Genomic DNA, 13,850 nt, shown 5'->3' on the forward strand with positions numbered 1-13,850 from the left:
TCGTTTGCTAAAATCACACTTTGAATCACAGTATCCTGCTGAAGGAACGGTGATTATTATAAACAAGGGGAATTTAGCGATCACAACAAAAACGGCCAAGACACATATTGAGCCCAGAGAATGGATGTTATTAAGGGCTGTAAATATAATAAGCCTATGTCTAAAATGGACAACATTGTTAGGAGATTTAAACTATACAGCGGTTCTGCACTGCGGTCAACTCCGCCGTCTCTCGAGTTTGCTTTTTCAAATTAGCTGCTCTTCATTATTCCTGCTATATTTGACGAGTGATACAAATATTTGTTAACACAAGATCTTAAGGAAACTGATACTGTTGGACTCGGTTCTAGTTTGACTTCTACCAGAAATAAAATGAAGTACTTCGTTCTATCTACTGTGTACTTTGTGAGTAATCCTCTGTCATAGTTCCCTCCATAATGCATGTTTTTCTGCTATCTTTGATGAATGATACAAATATAATTTTACCATTACTTCTGTTAGAAATTAAAATCAATGTTGATATGGCGTCATTTGAATTAAATACACTATTTGATTTAAATCTGTTTTATTCTGAAAAACCGGAAGTTCTCACTATTAGCTTAACACTTTTATTCTGAAAATGCGTCACTTCCGGTTAGCATTTAGCATCTGGCGGAATCATACGATTTCAAACCTTGAACCAAGGTGAAATTACATTTGATGTTGTACACTGAGCACACTGGGATTAGCACTCATTTATTGACGCTGAATAATGTGTAAATAACCACAGACGCCAGAATGATGCAATTTAGCTACAGAAAAAGGCAGGAATTGCATTGGAACCGCCCCCCGACAACGCCGGCCAATAGGAGAAGACCTCAGATGGCAACAGGAAGAGCAAGCCAAGAATTGATCTCTTCTACCCCCTGACCTTCACTGACCGGTCGTTGGATGTGGAGAGCGCCTCCACTCGCACATTTCATTTTGTACACCACCGCATCTTTTGTGTAATTAAATGCTGTTAACTTTTATAAGCTTCCCTTGACTCTTTTCAGTCTCTCTTGCCTTCAGGGTTCTAGAATTGCTTTCAATTTGGCGTCCCTGGTTATTTACACATTATTCAGCGTCAATAAATGAGTGCTAATCCCAGTGCGCTCAGTGTACAACATCACATGTAATTTCACCTTGGTTCAAGGTTTGAAATCGTATGATTCCGCCAGATGCTAAATGCTAACCGGAAGTGACGCATTTTCAGAATAAAAGTGTTAAGCTAATAGTGAGAACTTCCGGTTTTTCAGAATAAAACAGATTTAAATCAAATAGTGTATTTAATTCAAATTACGCCATATCAACATTGATTTTAATTTCTAACAATTTCAGTTTTACAACATTTTAATTTATTTGAAAAAAACAAACAAAAAAAACCACAACCAGATTTTAAAGTTAAGTTCAGGTGACATAGGATATCTTTGTAAAGAATACAAAGGTACTATTCAGAGGATTAGTTTTTCATCTTTGATAACTTAATAATATTATCCAAGTACTTAAACATGTCGCCAAAAGACACCAAGTTGAGACCAGTCGCAGAGCCAGGCTCAACTGCAGATATCAAGGAAAGGGTAAAAATCAGATCAGATGCTTTAACAGTTTCAAGTAAAAGACAGAGGACATGGAACCAAATGGAGAAACTGTTAGAACAGTGGCAAACAAGAGGATTGATTCCAGCAGATGATCAACCTGGACCAACGGAAGCCCATAGAAAAGCTGTAGTTGAACATGAGAATGCTGAATACCTACAACAGGAAAAAGCATGGATCAAAGCCGGACAACCCTCTTGGTATGGACCTGAAAACATTGCTATGAACAGAGCTGAAAAAAGAAAAGCTATGGTTGCAAGTCTGGTATTCCATCTGGAAGATGCCAGCCAAGGATTGACAAACAGCTTACATGTGGTAGAACTCAGCAGAAGAATGGAAGAGGAGACCAACAGAAGAATGGAAGAACTCAGCAGAAGAATGGAAGCAGAACTCTGCAGAAGAGAGGAAGAATCCAACAGAAGAATGGAAGCAGAACTCTGCAGAAGAGAGGAAGAATCCAACAGAAGAATGGAAGAACTCAGAAGAAGAATGGAAGCAGAACTCTGCAGAAGAGAGGAAGAATCCAACAGAAGAATGGAAGAACTCGGCAGAATAATGGAAAAGGAACTCAACAGAAGAATGGAAGAGCAGCTCAACAGAGGAATGGAAGAGAGACGAAAAGCAGATGAAGCACATAATGACATTATTGAAGAGAGACGAAAGGCAGTTGAAGCCCATAATGACATTATTGCCAAAAGACAAAGGGAGGAAGATAAATACCAACAACTTCTGGCGGAAAGACGACAAGAAGATGTAAGATTTCAGGACATGAAGGCAGATAGACAACAGAGAGAAAGGAGAGAACAAGAAGAACAAAGAACTCAAAGAAAATGCAGAATAAACTACTCTCCTGACTATTCCGAAGGACAGGGAGGTGAAGATGACACCTGCGGTACACATCTGAAACCAGTAGACACTCCCCATACCTTGAACAGTCACAGCAACAACGCGGTTTTGCATCTCCTCCTGAGAATAATAGTAGCGACGAAAATGAGCAACATTACCCTGGGAAATGCCCCAAAACGAGAAGAACCAAGAAAACTAAAAGATCCAAGACCGGTGCACATACCTCCATGCCATTGATAGCGGCTGGAAGAGGAGGATTTCAATACCAATCATGGACTCACAGGGACATGGAAGCATTAGTGGCAAAACTACCTCCACTCACGAAAGGAGGTCAGAAGTGGGTGACTGATCTGGAGAGATACACAGCCCAAGACCACCTGTGCTTGGGAGACATGAGGGCCCTGCTCGGACGGATTGAAAGACGACTGGAAGCAAGAGCAGTAGATTCCGAGGCCAATTGCACGCACGACCCAGATGACACTTCATTCAACTACATCAGGTCGAATTATTGGGCTGCTATTCGTCAAATCTACCCGACAACACACAGTTTACATGCCCTCACCGGCCTGAGGAAAGGCATGGAGGAAAACATGCATGCCTTCCTGAAGAGATGCGAAGGAGTGTGGGAGGACTGTACTGGAGAACGACATGACGTTTCGCCGGCTGTCATAATGCTGTGGAAGGACGCGGTCATTAAAGCCCTTCCCCAATCAGTGCAGGCACGCCTTAGAGATGTGGTGGGGTTAGAAGCTAAAATCCCAGAAGAATGGAGACTACATCTCATTCACCATGACATCAAATGCCAGGAAATAACAAAGGAAGATGATGAAGAAACAAAGAAACTGGAAAAAAAACTTTTGAAGATGCAGGTGGCTGAGAAAGATACTGAAGCTAATCAGATGGCCATACTAGCAGAGAAGGCAGGGTGGACACCTCCAACAGTTCAAACTCAGGAAGAACCAGAGAATCAAATGCAGAACCAACAAAGCGGAGGAGGAAGTGTATGTCCACAAAACCAAGTTCAGCAGATACCTGTGTATCTTCCTACGCAAGTACAGCCACAAGCACAGCAGTGTCTTCAACAGCAGACACCTGTGTATCTTCCTACGCAAGTACAGCCACAAGCACCGCAGTATCTTCCCACACAATTCCAGCAACAGCAAATGCCTGTGTATCTTCCTACCCAAGTACAGTCGCAAGCACAGTTATACACTCCCATACAGCATCAACAAAAGGGACAATGGAGAGGAAAGCAACGCTCAAGAGGAAGAAGAGATAGCGGCTGCTTCATATGTGGTGATTGTAGACATTTGGCCAGAGATTGCCCCACTCAGCAATATCCACCACAAGGTATCCCCTCACGATACAGAGGAGAACCAGTGTTAGATATGAGAAAAATTGAGGCGGAAGCATATGCCAGGGCCATGACGAATATTTCTGTTGGACCAGGGAATTGGGTAAATGTAAAAATCCACAAGATGAAGTTGTTGCAACCTGTATGGAGTGGACCGTGGAAAGTTGTAGAACACACTGCAGATGCGCTCCGGATCAAAGTTAAAAAAGGAACATGTTGGCACCCACTTACACATTGTGTAGCCGTACCGCCACCTTTCCTGAAACGGCATGGCAGTTAGAACTGACTTTGGAAAACTGGTTCAAAACAATAAGGAATCGAACATTTTTACAACGACAGCACCAGGAGATGAGTAAACTCAAGAATACTTAGAGTGTAAATACATAGAGAAAAACACATTTTTACACTCGAACTGTTTGCACATCATAGACAAGGGATTTAGACAATATAAATAAATGTTCACTAAAAGTAATAAGTATAATGGAAAGTAGACATAGGCCTACACTTGGGTCAAATTTCATTACTGTAATCTGATTAGTGTGCTCTGCAGGTTTACTATTGTTCTAAGTAACAGTGGGATTTAAAATATTGGAGAAATATGGAGATGTTCTTTCTTAGTGTGTGAAATATGTGATGCTTGAAACAGGTGTTTCAATTTATAGGAGAAAATGGTTTCCTGAAAGAGTCAGGTTGGGTAAATATGTAGCAATGGATGAAACAATTTTTAGAGGGAGTATTTGTAATATCATTAGTAGACATTAATGGTGTTGTTTAGATGTCATTTAACAACTAAGACGGATAGTATGATTAGAAAGGGACAGAGTGGAAAGGGTTCGATTTATTTAACCTCAGTGTGCTAGATTTCTTATAGATAATGCGTCCCGAGACCTGGACTCCCCCTCTGAGTCAGAAAGGCTACGACCCCGACCCTCCAAGCAGACAAAAGACCTAACCCAACAGGAGACTCCTCCTTCTCCATCAAACAGACAGAGAACCAGAGCTGAAACAACAAGAACAACAGAACTGCAGCCAGAACTATCTCCACCTGAGGCATCCAGAACCAAACGGCTTGCTGACATACAGAGATACTCTCATCAGTCCCTCAGACCGGGCATGAAGTTCCAAGCTGAGCCACGAGATTTGGCAAGAGCAAAGTGTGAAACTTGAGACAGAATCCGCCCTCCATATAAACAGCGAAGAGACTGTAAAGGAGGAGATGACATATAAAAAGCAGTGCAAGAACAGTGGCATGATGTGGGCTGCAGATGTGACTGGGCCAAAGGCTGCCTAAAAGAGTTACAGCGGATGGATTCAAGAGCTGATGGACTGAAGAGAAGACAGAATCAGAGGAGTTGGCATGGTCGATTAGAAGTGAGGAGGCCGGGGTCACGGCTTGAGACAACCAGAGGAGGAGAAAAGGAGAACGGGAATGAGTGAGTTTACACATAAACACACTTATTCACAAACGCACATAAAAGAGACCACATTTAAATAACTTGAATTCACTTGATAAATACGTAAAGACAAACAGATTTATTAACCATGAATTAATCAATTTGTAAATTAAAAATAGCAGTAAAGAGGAAACTATTAAAGTAAAATGAGAAAATCACACTGAGGGAGACATGATGGAAATATTCTCTACACTTTAAGCAGTGGGTGTTTTGGAGTACAGAGTAGAACCATATGCTTCAATCTTTTCATCATGTTAACAAATTATTCTTTTAGAGATTTTTATTCACGTGTGATCTCATTTGTTACAATATTGATCACCATTAAAAGGATAGTTTTAGGAACCACTCTATAAGACACATCTGTATTTGTATGGATCATGTTAAAGGAAGAGCTCGTGCCAAGCCAAATATAGTATTCCAATCTGAAGTGTTGATTTCTCCATTGTAGCATAGTTATTACCATAGGAGGGCTTTCAGATGGAAATATAAAATCCTTGATAAAGGAGGGAGTAATTGTTACATGTTCGGACACCCAAGGTTCCACACACTGCTAAAGAGTTTAACGTTGTTTTTTAAGTGGACCAGAATTGAAGATAGATGAGCTATGAAATACATAGCAGAGCTACACAGATCCTAGTAATGGTTTGACTCAAGATAATAGTTATGTACACAAGTTTCTGAATTAAATCTATTAGACATTGTAATACTAATTAGGTGTAAATGAATTGCAGTAGCAGTAGTACTATAAGGAAGTGAGTTTTGTACCAAGTTTCAGGAAAGATGGGAGGCAGAAGTCCAAAAGGAAAGTTAGAACCATCTTGAAAATCATAGTTGAAATCGTGAATGAATAAGGAATGGCGCTCCACATATGACATATTTTTGTAGATAAAGGGAACCCGCCTATGCTGAAATACCTCTGAAAAGACTCTGCAGAGCACGACATGGCCAAAAGACTGAGACCAAATTACCTTTGACCCTGACTGACAGTGTGACAAAAGCACTGTCAATGACTGACCCTGAGGTCAGTCACCAAACCAAACCTGACTTGACAACCAGATAGAGTGAGTGTGAATGAATGCCGGCATGTGATCAGTGTAACTGCATGATTCTAAAACAATAACTAACCAAGCATGTTTTTGGACTAACATATTATTTTGGAGCTCCAAGGGAAACGAGAGGTTTCCTAAAAATTCCATAAAAAGGGGAAACCGGACACGTTTCTAATCTACTTGATGATATTTTATTCCCACAGGAGTTGGCGGTTTGCAAATGTAAAACTCAATCTAAAATCTGAAGATTCTGTTTCTTTTGGGCCTGAAAGACGGAGAGAAACACTTATTTTCACTGAAGTGTTTACTGTGGAAATAATAATAATGGATCTAAAATTGTAAACAATGTTCATTATGTCCCTAACCAATATTTACCTGGAAGTGTTTTCCCCCTCCCCATTACAGGATTTTGTTACACATGAGTTCATGTGTAAATAGGGGGGAGTGTGTGTATAATGTATAATGTCAACATGTAAATGTAAAATCACAATTTAAAGGTTTTCTTTAAGGATTGAAAGAAACTTTCTGCCCCAAACCAGATGTTCAAACTGAGCATTGAAGATAGTTTTAGGATTAACCTGCTCCATATCTAGGGATAATATACTGTTTGGTGAATGTTGACATGTTTCTAATATTGATTGAGTTATAACCGGTAACACAGATGCAGAATCAGTGGCCAAGGGGCTACTGTGAGAGATCTAATTCCAGAATGGAATACCGAAGAAGTTGACCTGTGATAATGAAACAATTTTGTAATATTTCAACAGATATTAAAGTACCTGAGGTTTGAAATGTAGAAAGAACATATTACAGTTAAGCTAAAACATAGTAATGTAATGAGACAGAATTTAATTTTGACAACATCTTGTAACTAGCCTGGTAAAAGAAGTAAAGGCCATAGACTTTATTGTTTAGGTTATTATTATCATTATGGGGATATACATTTCATTTAAATTCATAATAGAAAGACATTTGATGACAGTATGTTGGATTTCTGTATTCATTTGTCAGCTTGATAATAGATAGGTAGAAGCAGTATTGCCAGGTGCAATCGATGGGATTTCTGCACACGATCCAAGCAGAGAATGACGTACCTTACAGGACAGACACACTCAGGAAATCATTCACTCTGACATCATCATGACTTTAGTTGTTTTTGAATCATAATGAAATTGTATTACATAACGTTAGTGTGTTTTTACCACAAACAGGAATAGTTAATTGTTATATTAGATTTGAGAAAGATTTTATTTTATTTAGTTCACCAAGAAGATGTTTTTTGTTTTGTAACATATGCCAAGTAGTAAGATTCAAATATCAGCAGTTTCTGAATTATTATTCCTCTGTCCCAGAACCAACAAGAATGTGGATGGAGAGAACTATATCCACTGGAGCCAGCAGAGATTCGTAAATTGCACCAGAGACACAGTAAAAGGATGACACAAACAGTTAGATAAAAACAGATCGATAGAATGGCGCTAGACTTGTTTAAATAAAGAGTAATATTTAGCTATTTTTAGATAGTTTAATCCTTCTTATACTTTGTAAAGGAACAAGTGCCTTTACACCAGATGCAGTATGAAGGTGATTTATGATGTGAAAGGAGGGCGTTAGACATTTTCCATACCAAGCTAATTGCTGCTATTTTGAGAAGTGACATTAAAGGTTTAAGATAGAAGTTATGCACAAATGAAAAACTTTATATTTATGATGAATATGTATTCTTATTTGTATTTTTTACTTTTATGAGTTATGTACCATGCAATGTTCGGATGAAGAACGCATTGATTTCAATATTATTTACATACCTTAAATGGTATGTAAGGAGGGATTGTTAGAAATTAAAATCAATGTTGATATGGCGTAATTTGAATTAAATACACTATTTGATTTAAATCTGTTTTATTCTGAAAAACCGGAAGTTCTCACTATTAGCTTAACACTTTTATTCTGAAAATGCGTCACTTCCGGTTAGCATTTAGCATCTGGCGGAATCATACGATTTCAAACCTTGAACCAAGGTGAAATTACATTTGATGTTGTACACTGAGCACACTGGGATTAGCACTCATTTATTGACGCTGAATAATGTGTAAATAACCACAGACGCCAGAATGATGCAATTTAGCTACAGAAAAAGGCAGGAATTGCATTGGACCCGCCCCCCGACAACGCCGGCCAATAGGAGAAGACCTCAGATGGCAACAGGAAGAGCAAGCCAAGAATTGATCTCTTCTACCCCCTGACCTGTACTGACCGGTCGTTGGATGTGGAGAGCGCCTCCACTCGCACATTTCATTTTGTACACCACCGCATCTTTTGTGTAATTAAATGCTGTTAACTTTTATAAGCTTCCCTTGACTCTTTTCAGTCTCTCTTGCCTTCAGGGTTCTAGAATTGCTTTCACTTCTTAATGACATTGATACTGTTTGACTTTGTATTAGCCTACTGCTTACAATACATTGAAGTACTTTTACTGTGTATTTTTTGAGAAATACTCTGTCAAAGTTCCCTGCTGAGAACAAAATCAAGCCACTTCTGCTAAGTTTGATGAGGGAATTCTTTTTTGTTGCCATTAGTTCTTCGTGAGATTGATCCTGTTGGACTCAGCACTATTGAAACTACCCCCACAAGTACTATGAAGTACTTAGACCTACTGTGTACTTTTCCAGTACTCTTCTGTCAATGTCCCCTCCTGAGAACAAGAATGCATGTTTTTCTTTTAATAAGCGTTAAAACACCTTTCTTCCTGAGACTGATATTGCTGAGTATTTTCAGAGGATGGTAGACATGATATCAGCAATACTTTCAGTCAGTACTCCAGCAGCAGCATTTTTACACCTTGGAAAGTCTTCAGAGTCTGATCTGGATAGCTGGTCCCAACTCCTTCAGCACACTGACACACTCTGTCACTCTTGTTGGCCTCTTATGAAGCTGCTGTCTTTTAAAATATTATTATTTCTCCGCTCCTAGTTAATTCCTCACAGATTATTCCATCAGTCCCAGTCATTGCATGTCATTCAATAGAGCTTCGAAAAATGTGTCCAATTCAACAAAATGTTTTTTTGTGAGTGAAGGCCAGAGCTAAATTATAGATTGATTGTTTAATTACAAGGTGAGAGAAAATAAATCCAAATCCTCCTATATGAAACCTATTTTATTTCCTTTTCCATGTTATACTTACTTGCATTAGAACGTGTGCATGTTGAACTACATGATATCTTCCCCAGCCTCAAGGAAACACAATACAATTAATGGATTCATAATTTTAAAAAAATTGATAAAAATGTATAAATCAATAATGTTGTGTGCAAACATTTCAAATTTAAATATAAAATGAAAAAAAAGTTTAATTTTGAAAGGATTTCGCGCAAAAACCTTTCTAAATTATAGTAAATTATTAAAAAAGGTTTAGTCAATAAACGTTTTTCTGCCTAAAATAGTTGAAATTGAACGTAAACTATCAAACACCACATGCATGGCAATTAACCCATTTGTGCCCGCTATTTAAATTGACTATGGTTAGTTCATACAAATATTGATATTATATATATAAATATAGATATATAGCATATAATTGATGCAGTCTTTATGAACACTTTTTTAAAATTGCAGCAAATTAAGAATATTTGTAATTTTCTGCCCAGATAGTGCCTTAACTTGATTTTGGAAACACGTGGCAACATTATTAATACAGCAGATGAAAAGATTTGTGGAAGGATACATTCTTCATGGGCTTCAATGGCTCTCTAGATAAAGGGTGTTTTATGGTTGCTTGTATTATCCTCAGATAGTGGTTTGTTTAAATAACTAGTGACATTTGAATAAATATTATTGAACCGCTATAAGCACTCATTCCCACCTATGTCGATTAAGCTTCTTAACATTCACATGAAATGAAATGTAGTCAAATGTAATGAAATGTACTTTTTAAATGTTGGCCATGAGAGGTAGTGCAATAGGTCGCCATTGTCAGTATGTGCGTCTGTGTATTTTGTTTGCTCAAACGGTGTATGACTGATGATATGTGTATGTCTCTTAATGTCCACTATGTTTGTATATGTACATGTATGCGGAACTGCAGGACGGAGTCCAGAACAAATTTCCTTACGGGGACAATAAAGTATATTGTATCGTATCGTATTACAAAAAAGGGCTCCAAAAAAGGCATATAACCTGGTCGGCTTAAGCAGTCTGTATTTCTCCAAGCACCACAAGATTCACAGTTTATAAAGTACAATTCTGGGCAATTGATTGTGTCATTTCTCCAAACAAATACACTAAAAATGCCTGTTTTGAAGCCTTAAAATGGTGCAGGAAAAATACTTTACATTGTATTATACTTAAAGACAGGACTATGCAGTTAAGAGAAGAAAAAAAAGGAAAGAAAACTGTTATAATGGGTGATGTAACATTAATGACAGACATAATATGAGGTCCTTGGAAGTTGGCACTTAGACTTTAGAGGGGTCATTTTGTGATCATGGGACATCACCCTTACAGCATCAGGACAATATCATATGGAGTCAGACACTGGAAGTGTGCTGTAGGCGTTGACTGGGACTGATGGAAGGATGAGGCTGATGAGACTGAAGAATCTGCGAGGAATGAACTAGCGGCTGAGAAATAATCTTAAAAGACAGCAGCATCATAAGAGGGCAACCATGTGACAGAGTTTGTCAGTGTGCTGAAGGATAGACCAGCTATCCAGGCCAGACTCTAAAGACTTTCCAAGGTGTAAAAATGCTGCTGCTGGAGTACTGACCGGAAGTATTGCTGATATCATGTCCACCATATCCTCTAAAAATACTCTGTCCAACAATATAAGTCTCAGGAAGAAAGGTTTTTTAACGCTTATTCAAAATAGCAGAGAAACATGCATTCTTGTACTCAGGAGGGGACATTGACAGAGGAGTACGAAAAAAAGTACACAGTAAGTACTTCATAGTAGGCTAGGCTACTTGTGGGGGTAGTTTCACCAGTACTGAGTCCAACAGGATCAATCTCACGAAGAACTAATGGCAACAAAAAAGAATTCCCTCATCAAACTTAGAAGAAGTGGCTTGATTTTGTTCTCAGCAGGGGACTTTGACAGAGTATTTCTCAAAAAATACACAGTAAAATTACTTCAATGTATTGTTAGTAGTAGGCAAACAGTATCAATTTCATTAAGAACTAATGGTAAAATTATATTTTTATCATTAATCAAAGATAGCAGAAAAACATGCATTATGTACAACCCAGTCTCATGGCATTTCGTGTTCACCAACACGATTTTTAATCTATTGATTTGTGTTCACCAACACGATTTCCCCCCTTTTTTCGTGTTGCACAGCACGATTTTAAAAGCAATGTATTTCTACTGGTCATGTGTTTCGTGCCTGCAGCACGTCTTTTTCTCCGGTCGGGTCGTGGAAGACCGGAAGCTGTGTGGTTCATAAAAACATGTTCTTACCCAATATCAAGCCACAATTATTGCTTTTATTTTAAATCGTATAATTTCGGACTTTTGTTTCCGTCTGTGAGAAAAATAAATGGGTCTCAGAGCCTCAGAACACTGAAATCTGTATTTTTTAAATCTTTTTTTCTTCTAATTTGTTATTCTTTTCAAAATAACACACTGTTATTTACTCACCAATAACACACAATTATCCTTGCTTTTATTTATTGGTTTGATTCCATAATCTCGGGCTTTTTTGGCGTCCTTCAGGAACGGAATTTCAAAATAAAAATAACCGGAAACAGACGTAGGCATTTCGAGTGATTACCCAAGATCCTCAGCTATGGTTTAAGCTTGCTGATTGGATGGTTTAGCCGCAATGCATGCTGGGATTTGGTGTTTATATGATATGAAATCCGGAAAACATTTTAAAAGAATAAAAGAATACTTAATTCCGAGTGTTCTTGCTTTTCTCTTTGAAAGTCATCACATAACGGCATTGTAATACACGGTTCGGCTGCATTACATATTACAGATCTGCCGTAGTTCTTTATTTATAGAGCCATCCGCCCTTCTTGACCTTATTGACTTTTTAGGGACGTCTGGGATCCGTCCCTTGAGGGGGGGATTATGTTAGGATCTGTTTTATTTTATGTTTTATTTTGGAATTGTCTAGGACTGTCGGCTTACTGTTTTTCATTCAAGGATGTTCACCCCCTGTCTGTCATGTGTGTATTTGTTTCCTGTCTGTGTTTTCCCTCCTGTGTGATTGCCTGATTCTGTTCACCTTTGTCTTTGTGTTTTCCCTCCCCTCCCCAGCTGTGTCTTGTCGTCTTGATTGGCCATGTGTGTATTTAAGTTCTTGTTTTCTGTTGGGGTTATGTGGGTTCCTTTTTGGGCTTAGAGGGAGATTGAGTTCCTGTCTGGGTTTTTGTTGATACTGTTGCCTTTAATAAAGTTAAACAATCGTCTGTCTGCACTTGGGTCCTCCCTGCGCTGCTCAACCCTAACACTTACCATTACCGTAAACTCAAGTAACGCATACAAAAATAGTAGTTAGCCATTACCTAATGCTTACCTTACCGTTACTTAAGCAGTTTGTGTTCCCTCAAGTAAAGTAATGCATTAAAAAGAGTAGGTGGATCAGCTATGCTCAAAGATAAGCCAGCGCCTGAATTTTCTGCGTAGACTCAGGGTTCATGGAGTGGATAAATGTCACACTCCCAGGTTTATGTCACGGTTTTAGTGTTGCCTGTCTAGGTTTGGGTGTTTTTTTCTGTAATGTTTCCTTCCTGGGTTATTGTCTGGACCTTTTCCCTGTATTTTTCCTCCCGTCGTTAGTTTCCCTGGTGTGTCTAGTTGTTTGATTGTGTTCACCTGTAGCCCTTGTGTTTCTCCTCCCCTGCCCGGCTGTTTCTCGTCTTGTGATTATCCCTCCCTGTATTTAGTCTTGTCTCCTCCTGTGTTCAGTGTTGGTGCTTCTTTTGTATGTGACCCAGTTCACCGAAGAGTGTTTTGTTTGTCCAAGTTTATTTAAATTCCTTGAAATAAAGGTATCGTCAGGTGTAATCTGTGTTTGGGTCTTACCTGCTTCACTCTGCATAACAGAAGGCACCAACCATTATGGACCCAGCAGACTCAGCCTTTTTGATGCTACAGGTGGAGCGTCTTGGGTACTCTCTGGAGTACACTTTTTATACGTGGACTGGCGCCTCATCTAGACGGGGTAGAGAGGCTGCGTTGAAGGAGGCACGTCAGGAGGTTGCTCGCAAGCCCTGGCTCAGGAGCATGTTGCCCAAGTGGCTACAACTTTTCCTGAGGACTTGTCCGAAGCTTCGCACCCTTTCCTTTGGCATGAGCAGGCCTTGGGAGGTTCACGGATCCTCCAAAGAATCTTTAGGAGACGCAAGACCAACATTCCAGCCCATGCTCCAGTGGTTCCGGTTCCAGTGCCGGCCCACACAGCCATGTATCCGTGCATCAGTACAGGCTCACAAAGCCATGTTTCCGTGCGCCATTACCTGGCTTACACAGCCAGGGTCCAGGCTTCTGCTCCGTGTCCCACAGCCATGGTCCCTGCTCCAGAATCGG

At 39.3% G+C, this 13,850-nt stretch overlaps 1 protein-coding gene across 1 annotated transcript in view; it reads right to left on the reverse strand.

Moving 5' to 3' along the window:
• Positions 1–13,850, reverse strand: part of LOC307022235 (uncharacterized protein) — a 50,734-nt gene that overhangs the window by 15,152 nt on the left and 21,732 nt on the right. The gene's annotated exons all lie outside the window — the stretch shown is intronic.

The sequence above is a fragment of the Notothenia rossii genome (genome assembly GCF_949606895.1).
Source record: "Notothenia rossii genome assembly, chromosome: 10".
Lineage (NCBI taxonomy): Eukaryota > Metazoa > Chordata > Actinopteri > Perciformes > Nototheniidae > Notothenia > Notothenia rossii.